General features: G+C 33.2%; 1 protein-coding gene across 6 annotated transcripts in view; it reads left to right on the forward strand.

The window, feature by feature from the left end:
* FSTL5 (follistatin like 5) overlaps positions 1-19,727 on the forward strand; it is a 780,922-nt gene that overhangs the window by 434,848 nt on the left and 326,347 nt on the right. The window lies entirely within an intron of this gene.

A 19,727-nucleotide genomic window follows, 5' to 3' on the forward strand; every position in this document is an offset into this window, starting at 1 on the left:
AACCAAGATAGATTAATAGATAGAGTTTGCATACATGTTAACAATAATTAGCATAACAATGGAAAATTGTATTTATATTAAGGTACTTTGGAATAATTTATGTATGTTTAAATTGCTTAAATACTTCTTAAAATCGACTATTTATGTTTATAAAGCATAAATATGCTTTATATGCTTTATATGATTTATGATTTGTATATGCTTTATAAATCATATACAAAATATGATTTATATATGCTTTATAAGTCACCAAAGAATCAAAGCTCAACAGGATTTAAGTCAGCACTGAAACCACTATTTTTTTCTATCTTTCTATCTTCAATGTTATATATATGCACATTTATATATTGCTTTCAAAAAAGACAGGAAATAGGATATGTATTTGATGTAAAAAGATCTCTTTTGAATTATGCCTCTTCCATCTATCAGTGGTCTGATATTACGGAAATTACTTAAATTCCTGAAAATCCATATAAATATGAATAGTAATGTTCTTGTCATATGATAATTTTATATTAAAACATTAAATTAGATTTTATGTAAGTTTTGAGAAAGCAAAATAATATATGTGAAATAGTTGCAGGTGATGAAGCTTTAAGCCAAGATATCAGTATGCTCTTCAGATGTAATTAAATTGCGTTTCCATTTTCAATCAAAAGGCAGGATAGCAAGATGCAGAGTGACTCTATAAACAGTTAACCCCTTAAAAAATGTCACAATCAAGGATAGACACCTTTCAAAGACAACAACAGGAAAGCAGCATTATTATTCTACGTTTGTAGGAAGAAATTGAAACACAAAGAATTTAAGAACTAAGTGGCTGAGTTTATAATCAAAGCTATGTCAGACTGTGAAGGCTTTGTGTTTTCCACTAAACTTCACTCTGTAATAGGAATTATTTTGTGTACTTATGGTGGCAACAAGAAGATATTATGGTTTATCAGAAAACAAATTATATTTATATTATTCTATATCTATATTACATTAATATTGTCATATATTAATTTACAAATACCATATATAAGCTAGAAAGAGATACACATCACAGAAGGGACTACATAAAATATTAAGTAAGTTAGAATATAATCTCATTTGGGAAATCATGAAGACTTTTTGAAGGTGGTAGCAACTGAATTAGTCTCCAGGATGAGTGGATATGGACTTCGGGCAATAAAAGATGGGAAACTGGACAAAAAAGTATAGCATAAATAAAAACTCAAGTGTATCATATACCAGGGTATTTATGGAAATTAATTCAACTGTAAGGTCTGTTCCAGTGTTGAAATTCTATGAAAATATATACATTATTATTATTATTTTACTAACTTGTTTTTTTAAACAATCAGTCTAATCTACCAGCTCCAATCTCTCACCCTTCTACTAGGCGGATACTTGGATTTGACTAAATAAAAGTAATTGAAACTTGTAGCAAGAGCAGAACATATTTTTAATGGCACGCAATTTATCAAGCATCAGTAAGATAATTAAATAGATGTTTGTGAGAATTTTTATTAAAAATATTGTTGATGATGAAATGGTGGAGCTAGAAACTAAAACAATAAAAATAAAGTAGGAATATATGTTATTTTTATGACAGTACAGCAAAGACTGAATAATGATCCCTGGCAATATCAGTAAATAAGAATCTTGTCTAGAATGCTGCTGCTTACCCTATCACAGGGAAAAAATGATACCGTGTTTTGAGATATGATTTGATGTTGCTAAGGAAGGCAAGGTAGATCAGTATATTGTTCTGATAAAGAAAATTTTGCAATTCAGAAATTTGTATCATCAGTAAAAGCATTCAATAGAGAAATAATAAAATGTTGTCTGTGAAGGAGCTAAAGTATACTAGAAACTGTTGAAGTTGGATGGAAAAAAATCTATATGATTTGGGTTAACTCTTAGAAGTAACAATTTTATGGAAATTATATATAGTAAAGGCAATGAATTTAATGAATGTTATAATGTTTCTGCCATGAGGTCAAAATTATGCATCACACCCAAGGTCTACATTTTTAATATTCTGAGTCATAAAGAGATATTAAGTAATGAAAGCACTTGGCAATCAGCAATCATATTATGAGCTTTTTTCCTTTTTGTGTAATTGCAAAACTATCCCTTAATAATGATAAAATAATGTTCATGTAGTCATTTAGAGAAGATAATGTTTTTCTAAGTAATGCTGGAATTATATGGAATATTTTAATATTCTTTGTGGTCTTACCAAGCGATTTTCTGGAAAGTATCACATTTTCAGTGTTGCACCTTGCTTAAATAGGTCATCAGACTATATAATGATCCCTTAGAGGTAGAAGAACTAACTTGTGTGGATAGTGTCTAGATTAGCAAAAAGTATTTATACTTCTTGAATAGAAAACATGTATCTATTTCTTTCTTTCCATCTATTATAATACTTTACAACTAAACCCAATTTGGTTTTGTGAAGTTTTGTGGCAGGCTTTTAATAATGGCATAATTTCAAAAAGTCTCTGCATTATAAAATACTAAGGTAGTGTCATGAATAAAAATGTGTAACAATAGTGAGAAAAGCAATCTATTCGAAAATCATGTATTAAGTACTTATGTGTATAGAATGCTGTGATAGTTAAACCAACTTAGAAAGATTGTTTTCTTTCCCTTAGGAATATATAATCTCAGACAGACAATGATAAAAATGACAGATCTAGTAAGGGTAAAATAATCTTTTTTTTTTTTTTTATATCCAGAATGATTCCTCCAGATAACTGTTAAAATGAAAACCTAGAAAACTAAACAGTCCCTAAATGAATGTTCAAAAGAATAAACGAAGTCGAGAGAAGTTAAAAAAAAAAAAAAAACAAAAAAAAAAACTTCTCTTAATCCATTAATTATTTACTGGTAGATACAAGAATAGACAGAGTTGCATTTTATTATTCTTTCTGCCATAGTATAAAATGGAAGAAAGTAGAGCAAAATGTAATGTGCAAACAAGAAAAGGTTAATGATAAAAATAGTACATTATCAACCATTATAACACTAGTAAATTGTTATTACAGTTGGTAATAAGGTTTTCTGTAAAATAGCCCTTTTTTCCCCTTTTTGGATAAGAAGAGGGATTATTTTAATATTTGACAATAGGCATTGGATGCTATTCTTAATTTTTCTCCAGAAATTTGGGTATTATTAAAAAGATATTTAAAATAAATCCTCAGTGTGAGCATCAAGCATTCTAAACCAGGCATTGTTTTATTAATAAATTTGGAAATCTATTTTATGGGATCAAATAAATTTTAAATGAGGTCAGTGACACAGTTTTGAATACTTAGAGGAAATACTAAATCCTCTGGTCAGATGGCAAATTCTTTCACCCAGGCATTTTGTTGTCTTGAATAATTTCAGTTAAATGTATAGATTTTTCAGTGCAAAGGTTTCTTATAGAATTAAAAATGAGTAAACAGTGCCATTATTGACCATAAGGACTTGAATTAACATATGAGAAAACAGCACTTTATTTTCTTCGCACTCAAAATTAAATTAAAATCTTTGTTTGATTTGCATGGAGCACTATATTTTTGCCTTAAGTCTATATAGGTAAATGCAATTTATTTGTTATCAAACATGACCATACACTGAATTGAGGCATTTAATTTTCATAAATGATACTCAGATAAATATATGTTTACCTATTTTTGCAGTCAAACTCAGTTAAGATAATAAATTTTTATTAAATGATTATTGGTTTTAGGAATTAGTTGTTTTTATTTCTAGCTAACAAAAAGTGGTGCAATTGGCTATCCAGAGAAAGAATATTTGTTTAGAATGCTTTCTATGTACTTTATTTTCTGAGTTAAATTATAAATTGCTCTGACTATAGTGCTAAGTCTTAAAATTATATGAAATGAAGAGTTTGCAATTCTGATAGATTCTTAAAATTCTATTAAATGGTTACGTGTTGAAGTTCCTAAAGCCATGTATAAGTCCTTCAAGATAAGTATGTATTCTAATAGTTCAAGTTCTAATGTTACACTTAAATAAATCTCTATCAATTCTAAATGATCTTTATGTGTGGAAAGTTCCCTAAAGAAATGTGCTTCTACTAGGCATGAAAAAATTAGTTTTTTGCAAGCATAATGCATCAACTGTGAGCATTTATATTGAAACTAATTGTATAATAGCTCTCTCTCCATTCTTAAAAAGAATAGATAATTAGGATTCTAAAATTTTAAAATACTAAAAAAATACATGGCACAGTTATTTTAAATTACCTAAGTATTCATGATTATATTTAAAATGTCATATTTCTTTATATGAAACACTTCTTAATGGAATATAGATTTGATAATGACATTATGAGGAAAAAATCATTTTCTAGGAAGTCACAATTTCTATAATAAAAAATATTACTTATTGGAACCATCTAATAATCACAGCAATGAAATATGAATATTATATTAATATTTATAGATTTTAGGTCATTAGTATATAAAAGACATTTATTTGAAAAAATAACAGAGTTTAGTGAGAAGAATTAAAACTATTACAGTAATATGGGTTAAAGGTGAAAGGGTCAGGATTAAAACAGAACAGTAATAATACAGAGAGGTGGTCATATTTGGGCAGTAACTTACAAGCAGAATCATTTCAACTTGAGTGATTACATATACATGAGATAGAGACAGTAGGGTCAAGGATAATGTCCAGCTATCTAGCTTGCATACTGAGGTGAACAATGGTACTATTCATTAAAGTGGGGCACACAGTAAGATAAGCAAGTTTGGGAACATATACTGAGTTGGATTTTCAGCATATTGGCATATTTACATAGAAACATGTGGTTGGAGAATATTGTGGCCTAGATCTCAAGTAGGAGTTCAGGGACACAAATAGAAATATGGGGCATACAGTTAAAACCTGTGCTGGCAGGTAATGGGGTACCCAAGGTGAGTATGTAAAAACAGAAGAGATGAGCAAAAGAGCAACAGGGAACTAAAACTTAAAATTAAGTAATGAAATTAAAAACCAAACAAACAGGGGCACCTGAGTGGCTCAGTCGGTTAAGTGTCTGACTCGATTTCGGCACAGGTCATGATCTCATGGTTCATGAAATCAAGTCCCACCTTGGGTGTAGAGTGCACAGCCTGCATGGGATTCTCTCTCTCCCTCTCTCTCTGCCCTCCCCCACTTTCTCACATACAAATGCACATGCTGTCTCTCCTAAAATAAATAAATTTTAATAACTTAATGAATAAATAAAAACAAACAACAACAACAAAACCAAAAATGCTTAGAGAAATAGGGAATAAACCAAAGGACTATGTATTTATAAAACTTTACTAGAATTTGTTGATGAGCAATTTCCATGACTGAGTTCAAAACAAGAGATATATGACAGATAAAGAAATGGCTACCAGTTTTGATCAAAAGGAGGTGTGGGTGACTTTGGTCACAGCACTTTCAGCGGAGATGTAGGGGTAGAAGCAAAAGTTCTGGTGGTTGAGAGGTTAAATGTAGGGGAAAAAAGTAAAAGAAAAAAATGTGGAGGAAACTAGTGGAGCACACAAGCATACATCAAGTATATATTTAGATCAAATCCAAAATAGGTAACTCGTATATGGTTTTAGTAGTTAACATGATGGTTACCTCTGAGGAATTGGTGGGTGATGGGGTGAGAACACAAGGTGAGAAGAAGGCTTCCATGGTACTCACAGCGTTCTACTTTTTAACCTCACAAAAATCCTACACTCATTTGGGAAATTCTGTATTAGACATTGCTACACCTACTATAGCATAGGCCCATGTACAGATCATTGTAGTATGAGACCTCACAGCAACTTAAATTGCCTAGCACATGGGGGAAATAACTTTTTTACTACATACTTTGACTAAAAAAATTAACTCACTTGTTTGTATACTTGTAATTTTCTATGTTAGAGTTTATAGATGTGCCCTGACAGTTTAGGTAAATAAAGGTCAGCATCATTCACTTACACGTAATTTCCACTTTATGTTCTAAGTTCTTTAGACCTTTTAGGGAAAGGACTGTCCAAAATGATTGCTGAGACCCAACCTATAGACACATATTCCAAAAGGACAGATTTTGTCCTAAACGAGATAAATTGCACATACCAACTGTTAATAGACAACAGGTAAAGCAATACGGACTTGAAGTTTAATTTTAAAAATAATGAAAGTCTTATGTTTTTTTTTTTTCCATTTGAAGATGACCCTTCCCTCCAGATTGCTACGATTATCTTAATCTTTTGTAGCTAGTGCACATTTATGTTTCTCCTTTTACCTATAGCCTCCATAATGATTTCTCACTGGTATTTTTCTCATTGGTAGCCTCCATAATGATTTCTCACTGGTCACTTGCTGACCTAACTACTTGGAACTCATAAAAGCAGAAATAGGTATTTTAGCTTCTCTTTTATTTCAAGTGAAAACCTCGTATTTATTTCTTAAAGTATTGACTCTGTGTCATATAGATATTGAGAGTAGGGCCTTTTGTGATGCAAAATAAAATTGAAATAAGAAACAATAAAATAGAAATTGATTAATCGTTCTTATTTTTCCATGCTGTACCCTGTCTTGTCAATCATGACTTAGTGGATCTGACTTAAAATTACTTTCCTCTGACTTCAGCATGGTATTCAGCAATAGAGTTTGCCTAAGGCTGTTTTGGACTTTCAAAATCATTTCTGTAATTCATGGGTACTTTGGCTTTGTTAACCCCGTGTTCTTTATACTAATTTCTCAGAAACTCCTTGAATTGAGCCTTGCATTGTGCTTCTGTGGTTCTGAACTCTATCTGGATGGCATCTTCTTCATAATGGAGTTCTTGTGGAGATCGCCAGCTTCACTGCTGCCCCAGTGTCCTTTGGGCACGACGGTGTTGCTGCAGCCTGGCATCAAGGCCTTAGCTTCAATTTACTGTATCTCAGGGACACCTGGATAGCTCAGCCAATAGAACATAGGACTGTTAATCTTAGGGTCTTAAATTCAAGCCCTATGTTGGGTGTGGAGCCCACTTAAAAAAAAAATAGAAAGTATCTCATATTTCTGAACTGAGTTTCTACCAGTGGGATTTGATTTTAACAGGCTAAATCTTGTTCAATAATTTAAAACAATTTGAATGTAATGTATCATGTTTTAATTTGTAGCTGTTTTTGAATTCTCTAGTTAAGGTTAGTCTGAGAATGCATTTCATTTACATTTACCAGGTGAAAGTTTCTTTATAGGATTCTGCTCTGTCAAATGATCCACCATGGAGACATTTATCTACAAAGTGAATGTTATGATATATAAAACCAAGTGCTTTTTAAATAGATAAGATAATCATACATGTTTAGATAATCTTTAATTTTTTTTAATTCAAGGATTTGAAAGCTAGCACTTAGAAAACACATTTTTGTTAAATGTATTTTAATATATAGTTGTTATTACCTTCACATTTTTTTTTTTTTAAACCAGCCAGAGGCTTATCCTCTTAGTTAAGAGAGTCCTATCACTTTCATATTGTGGTCACAAGGCTATAACCAGATAAAACAAGAAGTTTTAAGTAGGCCTTATCAATAACATGTAGAAACAGTAAGACTTAAGCTGTATAATATTAGTTTGAATCTATTTGTCTTGTTAAAAAAGAGGAAATGAATCAGAACAAGAGAAATGGAATTTTGAATTTTAATAAATTTTAAGCCAAATCACATATTAATAAAGTTTGGCCAACAAACTTCAATTTTATTAAGTACCATAATTCCATATCCTTTTTAACAATGACAATTTATTTTGGTTCTTGCAGTAGTTAAAACAGAAAGGCACAAAAGAGAAAATAGGAATCAATTTTAGTTCCATCATTTAGGTATAATCACTTTGATATACATATATGCACATATTTTATGAAAATGTGACTATATTAATATATCCTCAAGATTTACTTTAATTATTCCTAATTTTAATTAATTAGGGTAAGGTATCTCAGTATTGATTAGCTTAACATATTTTTAATGGCTTGCATTGTGTGAAGTTACCATAATTATAAAAATTATAATCATAACACTCCATTTATTACTATTACCAAGCTATTATTTCTCTTTGAAGACCAACATTGTCCATTTAACATATAATACATGCAAAAATGGTAGTCATCCTAGAAACGTTTAATTTTCTAGCAGTCACATTAAAAAAAAAAGAAACAAGTAGGGCACCTGGGTGGCTCAGTAGGTTAGGTGTCCGACTTCAGCTTAGGTTATGATCTCCAGGTGGGTGAGTTCAAGCCCAATATCTGACTCTCCTTCCAACACAAAGCCTGTTTCAGATCCTCTGTCCCCACCTCACTCTGCCTTTTCCCTGCTTGCACTCTCTCTCTCAAAAATAAATAAACATTTAAAAAAACGATTTAAAAGAAACACGTAAAATTGATTTTATTAACACTTTATTTATCCCTATAGACCAAAAAAATATTATTATCACAACATATGATCATTATGAAAATGAAGGAAATACATTATCCTCTCTTCGTATCAAGTTTTAAAATCTAGCATATATTTTATTTTAATTTATTTATTATATTGTACTCATTTTTTAATTTTATATTTTGATTTATATTAGGATATTATACAATTTTCAAATTAACAACAGAATATTTTTAGTATGTGATTTTGAAGCATAACGAAATATAAATCTAGCATATATTTTACACCTACAACATATCTCATTTCTCATTTTGGACTATCTACATTCTGAATGCTCAGTAGTCATTGACTACCGTCTTGGACAGTATTATATTAGAGTGTTAAAATCTCTACCTAAAATTCTATTCCAGTGTTTCTATAATAAAACTGTATTTATTCAGGGACAACATAGGTGTGTATGTAGGAAATCTACAGATTCTATCTATCATCTATCTATCTATCGGTCTATTTTTTATGATTAAAGTATAATCGGCATACAATGTTATATTAATTTCAAGTGTACAGCATATTTATTTGACAATTCAGTTATTTTGAATAGGAGGTTAAGCACATATTCTACTTGTAAATAAACAACAAAGTATGAATTTCATGCTAATATCTATTTTTCAGGAAGCCAGAAAAGTACACATTTATAGGATAAATGTAGTCATCTAAGCAACATAATTATATCCTCAACATAACTAAGATGTTTATGTTAAAAACATAATTCAGGGGCGCCTGGGTGGCGCAGTCGGTTATGCGTCCGACTTCAGCCAGGTCACGATCTCGCGGTCCGTGAGTTCGAGCCCCGCGTCAGGCTCTGGGCTGATGGCTCAGAGCCTGGAGCCTGTTTCTGATTCTGTGCCTCCCTCTCTCTCTGCCCCTCCCCCGTTCATGCTCTGTCTCTCTCTGTCCCCAAAATAAATAAACGTTGAAAAAAAAATTTTTTTTTTAAAAAAAATAAATAGGGGCGCCTGGGTGGCGCAGTCGGTTAAGCGTCCGACTTCAGCCAGGTCACGATCTCGCGGTCCGTGAGTTCGAGCCCCGCGTCAGGCTCTGGGCTGATGGCTCAGAGCCTGGAGCCTGTTTCCGATTCTGTGTCTCCCTCTCTCTCTGCCCCTCCCCCGTTCATGCTCTGTCTCTCTCTGTCCCAAAAATAAATAAACGTTGAAAAAAAAATTAAAAAAAATAAAAATAAAAACATAATTCAATAATATATATGTAATGCCACCCACCTTAAACCACTCTCTCCCAAATGTGTTATCAAAGGATCATTTAAATCATATATCCTCTGCCCACAGTTAGCACCTTAATTTTTTTTTCTGAATTTTTAATAATCTCATTCTTAAGGTCTATTTTTCCCCTCTGATTTAAATTTTTTTTTCAACGTTTATTTATTTTTTTGGGGACAGAGAGAGACAGAGCATGAACGGGGTAAGGGCAGAGAGAGGGAGACACAGAATCGGAAACAGGCTCCAGGCTCTGAGCCATTAGCCCAGAGCCTGACGCGGGGCTCGAACTCACGGACCGCGAGATCGTGACCTGGCTGAAGTCCGACGCCCAACCGACTGTGCCACCCAGGCGCCCCTTTCCCCTCTGATTTAAAACAAATGCACCAATCATATACATCTTCCAGTGAGAAGCTGTTCAATCTGAGAATGAAAGGTATTACTGAGTGAGTTTAGTCTAACACTAAGCAATGAAACACTTTCAAAGAGCCTGTAAGACCTTATGCACCACAAGGATTAATGTTTATATTCATTTTTTTTTGAAGTATTAAAAACAGCTCTGGAGTACTTTTACCTCTGAGAATCCTAGGGGATTTAATGCACTACACTGAACATAACCCAATATTCTTTAATGCTTAGGAGTTACTGAAATATCTTGTAGTGTCTCAGGGTCACCACAATAAAAGAAAAATGCATGTACATATGTAAGTATTTATTGTTAACAAGGTATATGCCAAATACCTTATTAACACATCTTACAGTTATTCAGTCCTGATACTTTGTATGGCAATTCCTTTTACAGATATTCCAAAACCAATAACAAATTAGTTTGTAACAAACACTTTAAGAATTGACAGAATAAATTAATACACATCCATTGTTATACTTTTATACAAGTAATTGATTCGATGAATATTACCTATATAAATTATATATGCCTGACACTGTGTTTAGTAATGCTCAATCTTTTGATTGTTTATTTTATTCAAAAACAGTCTTTCATTTCTTAAGGAAATCCTATTACAACTCTCTCCTTTAGTTTATAATAGACTTATAATAAGTCTGTAGTAAGTCTTAGTATAAGTTTATAATGGACTAACTCTGTAGTGCTATATGATGAATGAATATTTAGCATAATCTATCATTGATATCATTAGCAGATTTTGGAATGATAATTTCTTATAAAATATATTTATCTTATAATTCTAATGAATATTCATTATATCTTTAGGTGACGATTTAAAAAATAGATCAAGGAGTACCTGGGTGGCTTAGTTGCTTAAGTGTCTGATTTCGACTCAGGTCATGATCTCATGGGTCTTGGGTTTGAACCCCACATTGAGTTCTGCACCGACAGTGGGGAGCTTGCTTGGGATTCTCTCTCTCTCCCTCTGCCTCTTTCTCTCTCTCTCAAAATAAATAAATAAACTTTAAATAAAATAAAATAAGTAAAATGAAAAGTAGATTGAAATTAAATAGATTTCTTAACAAAGAGGGAAAAGAGACATTACACCAAGTGCTGTTTAGCTGCCTGATTGAGGATTTTGTGAGGCATGGAATACTATATATCATCTGCAATGTGCTCACTGGGTAATGTGTTCATCCTAATGGAAATTGTTCCTATAAAAAGGAAGGAAATTGCAGTAAACTTGTTACTGATCATTTAAGTAATGCAAATAGGCCCTTGGTGGTGGTGACCAGATAAGATGGGGAAAAAAGCATCAATGATGTTTAAAGCATTATGGAAGCTACAGATTGCAAATCATCTTGAGAGGTAGTTTACATTTATAGCAACTGCCTGGAGGACAGAGTAGGATAACTCTTTCTTCTGACTGTTGCTATAATTGGTCATTAATTATAGTAATATATTGTTAAATAAATAAGAAAATTAGACATTTTAGTATATGGTATATTGTACTTAGTCTATTCCTAAAAGATAAATATTTTCAACTAAACATAAAATTTAAAAAGACAAGATAGGATGAAAAAAGGGGAAAGCAAGCCAGAGAAGCAGACAGAGAGACAGACAGTGACATAAGAAAAAAGACAGAGAAAAGAGATTGAAGAGAGAAAGATGAAAGCCAGGCAAAGAAGAGTAAGTGTGGTTTATTTTATGCAAGTATTTTGTAGTTTAAAATTTAGCTGTGCAGTGATCCAGGGGTACACTGTTACATATTTCGATTAATATTTCCATTACAGTTACTAAATTTATACACAACAACCAACATGTGTTATACTCATGTGACATTCACAAGGCTAGTCACTACAAATATAAAAATAGATAAGAAACCTTTCTTCTCAACTCCAGGAAATTAAACAGAAGAAAACAATTAGAAAATAATATGGCATGGAGCAAAAGTGACTTGTATAAAATACAAGAAAAAAAAGGCCACTCTAAGGGATGGATTCTAAGCAGAAATAACTTCTGAATTAAGCATACCCTCATATAGGAGTTCTGGATGAGAAAATCAAACCATGTGCTTTTCTGCTAAGCACAGCATATCAGCAAAGACTGAGGTGTGGGAAATTACAAACAATGTCAGAGTTGAGGGAGATGGAGTGAAAAGGGGGAATTAGTAAAAAAAAAAAAAAAAAAAAGCTTAGGAGGGAACTAAGAAGAGCTAGATTTTGAAACTCCATGAATGCAATACTGAGGAACTGAGATAATCTGTATAGTGGTAGGCAAGAAAGATACTGGTAGAAATATGGAATTGTCAGATCTAAATTTGGAAAGATCACTTAGAAAGCTGAGAGCAAAAGGCAGTTAAGAAACAAGATTGGGCACATTAGTGCAATCAGTGGTGTGTTGAAGTCAGTGATTAAGTTTTCAGAAATTTTACTGTTGAGTTGATATCATTGAAGACTAGGAAGTGGCCCATGGTGGGAACCTTTACACCACAGACATTGATTAGTGCTACAAGTGAAAGCCCTACCCCCAATTCCAAACCCACTCCAGCTCAGAGATCTGCATTGTTTTTGTTTTGTTTTGTTAGTTTTGTAATATTTACCAGAACACTACTGACTAAAGGCTGCAATCCCCTAGTGATAAATTTTGAGAGACTGAACAAGGATAATTGGGTAATTAAGAGGGTGTTTATTAAAAAAATATGTATTTAAAAGAAAAGACCTAAAACACTAAGGCTGACAATTGCTAGAAAAGAATCTTAGAAGATACACATTTTGAAATCCAAAATTAGTAATAATCAGATCAATAAAATTGCTGTGATCTATAAAAAAGACATCTAAGAAAGTTAATTCGTGATAATTCTTGTTTTTTTCACTTCAAAAATATTCTCTTTATCTCTAGAAATCTTAATGTGGCATTTCATTGTATTATAAGTAATTTATATATGTGATGTAATAGATTTTTGATGATAGAAAGAAGTCATGAGCAATTTGTTACAAAATTTTTGACCTACTAAAGCATAAAAAGTATACCAGTCTTTTTTGTTACTGATGAAAAATGGAGATTGAAATGATATCAAACTAAATTAGATTAGCAAACTAAAGATCTGAACCAGTGATTGCCTTTTAATCATTTCCATTGACACAATTCATTTTATTAGAATAATCTTTTATAAGAATTTCCTATGTTAGCAATGTGAAAACTACCTAAGTGACAGCTTAACGTTTCTTTTAATGATTGCATCTTTGCTATAATATATGAGTTGGTAACATTTTCTTTGATAGCAAGAGTTTATCTTACTTCTATATTGAGTGAGATTATTAACTTATGGGTTGACACATTTCTCATATAAAGGATATTATTTTAGTGACGTCTCATTAAAAGTGCAGATTATCTTCCTGCCCTTTGTAGATATTTTGGCACTCAACTAAAAATCTATAATTAAATATTTAACACCTTTTAACTATGTTTTAACAACAAATGAAAGTGCTATATACACCACTCCTCTATAGACCCGCTTGTTATTATCACCCCATATTGTAACTGAACAGCTTCATATTAATACCATGTTTGAAAAAGATTTCATATTACCACTGAATTCTTAGACTTCATAACTTAAAAAGTAGTACATTTTCACATAGCTACAGGTGTACAAAATAAACAGTGCCAGTGAAAGATGTTCATGTGACATTATACAGTTTAACTTAGTCTGTGTTTTTTCAGTCTTTGGGATTGATGAACTTTTTCATATTTTGATTTCAAACTTGACTCATCAAGTTATTACTTGCTGAAATATCAGGATATTTGAGACATTATTGTAGTTCAGGGAAATAGTAGAATCGATCAATTTTTTTTTTTAATTTTTTTTTTCAACGTTTATTTATTTTTGGGACAGAGAGAGACAGAGCATGAACGGGGGAGGGGCAGAGAGAGAGGGAGACACAGAATCGGAAACAGGCTCCAGGCTCTGAGCCATCAGCCCAGAGCCTGACGCGGGGCTCGAACTCACGGACCGCGAGATCGTGACCTGGCTGAAGTCGGACGCTTAACCGACTGCGCCACCCAGGCGCCCCAGAATCGATCAATTTTAATTGAGGTTATTCTTCAAGATCCAGCCCATGTGATCACTTTTTATGCTGTTTTAGCAGAGAACTTCATTCTTTTCTCCAAAACCACTCAGTCTCGGTTGCTGCTAAATCTAATAAGGCAGAATACTTGTATCTGATATTTCCTATCCCTAATTTTATAGCTCATTTTATAGTTTGTGTTACATGGCCTTTTACTTTTTTTTTTGATGCAGAGACAGCTATTCAAAAAATATTGATACCCCAAATTATGAAACTTTGATTCTAATAGTATAGAACTATCACCATACAGTATCGATTGAAAGAGTATAGTTATATTTAGAAGAAATATAGTGCTAAAATTTTTAGTGTATATAAACTGAAAGAGCTTATAAACAATTTCATCAGGTTTTACTTCTAATTTTAGCTGAGACAGGATATCAGAGTGTTGAGAAGTGGCCTGTGCCAATTGGATCATTAAGAACTATTAGGTTTCTTGTAGGGACTACCAGAGACCTCAAATAGCTGGAGATGGACGAAGGCCTAATGTCACCTCCCTGGTAGAAAATGCTTGCTTTGCCACCAGGTGATATTAGATGTTGGTATGTATGGTGGAATTTGGCATGAGACTTCCTTGCATCTTTCATCACAATTTCATAAGCAGAAACAGATAGGGACGCTGGGGTGGCTCAGACAGTTAAGCATCCAACTTCGGCTTAGGTCATGATCTCAAGGCTTCTGAGTTTGAGCCCCGCATCCGGCTCTGAGTGATGGCTCATAGCCTGGAGCCTGCTTCAGATTTTGTGTTTCCCTCTCTTTCTTGGCCCTCCCTCACTTACACTCTGTTTCTCTCTCTCTCAAAAATAAACATTAAAATAAATAAAGAAAAAATAAGTAGGAAAAGTTATAATTAGGAACTGAGTTATATCATCAGTGTTACCAATTCGTGTTATAATGTTATAGGAAATATAACCCAACATTATAATAACTGAAGAAAGGTAAAAACTGTGTCAGCTTTGACTATATTGATTCATTGGACCAAGAAGTATATATCTATATGAGTTGATGCATAATTATTTTTTTTTAATGTTTATTTACTTAAACAGAGAGAGAGAGAGAGAGAGGAGAGAGTGTGTGTGCTGGAGTGGGGGGGGGCAGGGAGAGAGAGGGAGAGAGAGAATTCCAAGCAGACTCCACACTCTCAGAGCAGAGCCTGATGCAGGACTTGAGCTCATGAATCGTGAGATCATGATGTGAGCCAGGATTAAGAATCAGATGCTGACTGAGCCACCCAGGCACCTCTTGAAGGTATAATTAAATCACAGTTATAAAATTGTGGTGCAAACTGATTTCTTAAATTAGTTTGATAGGATTCTCAGAGAGTGTTACTGTCCAAAAAGTCTACACAATGATGTACTCATTCCTTATGCAGCTCTGACCATATGCTTTTATTACTCTTGATTGTAATGTGAACAAAGCATCTATTAGTGAAAGAACAGAATAATTTTTTTAATCTTGTATTTATCATATTCTTATAATAGTGATAGAATTTGCACCTGGTTGAGCATAACAGATAAGTGGCTCTGAATTTTTCAGTGAGCTAAGCAAGTAAATTTACACAATGGATTCCACTAGAAGAGAGAAAAGAAGCATATTGGACTCTAAAGAGTCTGCTACTTTTTACAAACCTAGATTTCAGCTAAAACATTGTATCAGATGCAGCAGCATAATTCTTCACCTTGAATAACGTGTGAATCTTATTATACTTATCTATCCATCCAAAAAGCAACCTGTGAATTTACAGCTTTAAAAGCAAAGTATATTTATATTAATTTTTATTTGTAAACATTTCTGAGGTTATGGAGGAAGATGTTGCAAATGTGGTAGATTTAAAGTATATCTGCAAGACATTCCATATTCATGATTTAGAAGACTTCACACAGTTAAGACGCCAATACTATCCAAAATGATCTACAGATGTGATGCATTTACGATTAACATGCTGACAGTGGGATTTGTTGTTTGTTTGGGGGGTATTTTTTTTGGCAGAAATAGAAAAAAATCCATGCAAAAATTCATTTGGATTTCAAGGGACCGTGAATAGCCAACATTCTCTTGATAAAGAAGGAGAAAATTTGAAGTCTCATCCCTCCTGATTTTAAAACTTAATATAAAGTCATAGTCAAAGCAATGTGGTACTGGCCTAAAGATAGATATATGAAATAGAATGGAGAACCCAGAAATGAACTCTCACATGCATAGCAAATTATTTCCAGCAAGAACACCAAGGTCATTCAATTGGTAAAGAAGAGTCTTTACAACAAATGGTGTTCAGAAAACGGGGTATCCACATAAAAGAAAATTAAATTAGATCCTTAACTTATACCATCTTAAAAAATGACTGAACATATATGAATGGCTTAACAGTAAGAACTAAAACTATAAAAATATTTGAAGAAAATGGGGAAAAAGTATGACATTGGATTGGGCAGTGGTTTCTTGGATACGATACAACAAAATAAAAAAAATAATAAATTGGACTTCATCAAAATTAAAATTTTTGTGCATCAAAGAACATTATCAATAGGTTGGAAAGGCAACCCAAGGAATGGTAGAAAATATTTGGAAATCATTTGTCTGATAAGAAGCTAATATCCAAAATATTTAAGAACTGCTGCAATTCAACAACAAAACAATGACACAATAATTAAAAAATGGGTAAAGTATTTGAAAGATATTTCTCCAAAGAAGATGTACATAGGCCAATAGGCACATAAGAATATGTTCATTATCACTAATCTTTCAGGAAATACCAATCAAACTCATCATGAGATACCCTTTCATATCCACTAGGGTGGTTATTATTAAAAAAAAAAAAACACAGGAAATAAATGTTGACAAGTATGTGGAAAAATCGGAAATGTGTGCATTGCTGGTGAGAATCTAAATGATACAGCTGCTATGGAAAATGTTAGGTAGTCCTTGGAAAATAAACACAAAATTACCATATAATCCAGCAATCCCACTTCTAGACATATATTCACAAGAGTTGAAAGCTGAGACTGTGGAGATATTTGTATATCCATGTTCATAACAGTATCATTCAAAATGGGAAAGATGTGTCCATTGATGGATGATTCAATGAACAAAATGTGGTATATATGTACAATAGGATATTATTCAACCTCAAAAAGTAAAGAAACACTGACACATCCTTCAAAATGGGTGAAATTTGAGAACTTTATATTAAGTGAAATAAGGCAATTACCAAAGGACAAATATTATATGCTTAAACTCACATGAAATATCCAAATCCATAGAGACAAAGTAGAATGGTCTAGGATGAGGGGAAAATTAGTAGTTGGTACTTAATGATGGGGTGGATGATGATGATCATCTCACAACAGTGTGAATGTATTCAATACCACAGAAGTATAGATTTAATAATGATTAAAATGGTAAATTTTACAGGGCGCCTGGGTGGCGCAGTCGGTTGAGCGTCCGACTTCAGCCAGGTCACGATCTCGCGGTCCGTGAGTTTGAGCCCCGCGTCGGGCTCTGGGCTGATGGCTCAGAGCCTGGAGCCTGTTTCCGATTCTGTGTCTCCCTCTCTCTCTGCCCCTCCCCCGTTCATCCCCTGTCTCTCTCTGTCCCAAAAATAAATAAAACGTTGAAAAAAAAAATGGTAAATTTTACATTAGGTGTATTTAGTAACAATTTCAAAAGATAATAAAACTAAATATATCTGCAAATACTTTGTAAAGTGTATGCAAATAATTAAAGGATACGTTGATTTTTACCATCAATATTTTTATTTACTAAGTAGAATGGAGAATTTTCTAAGCAGAATTTTATTTACTAAGTAGAACACTATTGATTTATATGTCCAAGAAGCAAGAAGCAATTAGCTATCTGTTATGAGTCAATTTTCTTTATTTTAGTTGATTGACATCAATAAGTACATTGCTAGAACTCCCCAGGGAATAGTGACAGGTCATAAATTCCAGGCAAACCCATCCTTTTATTTGTATTCACACTTACCTTTTCTTCATTATCTCTAGCTACAATACAAAGAGACATTATCTACCTTTAATCCCTTGTAATAATGTTACTTATACAGGTTTGTACCAAATTTTTTCTTACATCCTGTAAAATCTGAGTCTCAAAATAATTTTCTCTCTAGTATACCTCTATTCTCTCCCATTAAGATGGCTACCTTGCATCAATAGTCTTAAAGGTAAGTTTCTCCCCATCATCTGGCATGTTTTCTTCCAACTGTATGTATTCTCTTATCCAAACTTTTACACTTGCTTATACTTCATGTTCCTTTTCTTACCTTAAAACCATATTCCCATGTCACCGCTCCAGAGAAAGTGCTCTTGCCAGTGTGAATGTTAACTTGCTTATTGCCAGACCCAGTGAAATGTTTTTAGTCCTTATTTTACTTGATGTCTCCTCAGTATGTGAAATTGCACACTATTCCCTCCAATTTAAATGCTTGCTCTCCTAGTTTTGTCAGTCACCATATTTCCTGGAAATCTATCTATTTCTGGTCATTCGTCACTTTCCTTTATTGAGTTCCTTTAGTAACCACATTAAGATGGAGGTTCTTAGTAGTTCTACTCATATAACCCACTGTGCTCTGGTGCTTATAATCTATACCTTGTAATAATGTAATGCACACCTCCAGACTAGAATCTTCATAACAACAATCATTCTTAGACCACTGGATAATGCCAATTGGATTCTCTTCATGCATTTCTTTTTTTATATGAAATTTATTGTCATATTGGTTTCCATACAACACCCAGTGCTCATCCCAACAGGTGCCCTCCTCAATACTCATCACCCACCCTCCCCTCCCTCCCATCACTCATCAATCCTCAGTTTGTTCTCAGTTTTTAAGAGTCTCTTATGTTTTGGCTCCTTCCCTCTCTAACCTTTTTTTTTTCCTTCCCTTCCCCAATGGTCTTGTGTTAAGTTTCTCAATATCCACATAAGAGTGAAAACATATGGTATCTGTCTTTCTCTGTATGACTTATTTCACTTAGCATAACACTCTCCAGTTCTATCCACGTTGCTACAAAAGGCCATATTTCATTCTTTCTCATTGCCATGTAGTATTCCATAGTGTATATAAACCACAATTTCTTTATCCATTCATCAGTTGATGGGCATTTAGGCTTTTTCCATAATTTGGCTATTGTTGAAAGTGCTGCTATAAACATTGGGGTGCAAGTACCCCTCTGCATCAGCACTCCTGTATCCCTTTGGTCAATTCCTAGCAGTGCTATTTCTGGGTCCTATGGTAGGTCTATTTTTAATTTTTTGAGGAACCTCCACACTGTTTTCCAGAGCAGCTGCACCAATTTGCATTCCCACCAACAGTGCAAGAGGGTTACTTTTCTCCACATCCTCAACAGCATCTATAGTCTCCTGATTTGTTCATTTTGGCCACTCTGACTGGCCTGAGGTGATATCTGAGTGTGGTTTTGATTTGTATTTCCCTGATGAGGAGCGATGTTGAGCATCTTTTCATGTGCCTGTTGGCCATCTGGATGTCTTCTTTAGAGAAGTGTCTATTCATGTTTTCTGC

The sequence above is a fragment of the Puma concolor genome, chromosome B1, assembly GCF_028749965.1.
Source record: "Puma concolor isolate L17-30 chromosome B1, mPumCon1.1.hap2, whole genome shotgun sequence".
NCBI classification, from domain to species: Eukaryota; Metazoa; Chordata; class Mammalia; order Carnivora; family Felidae; genus Puma; species Puma concolor.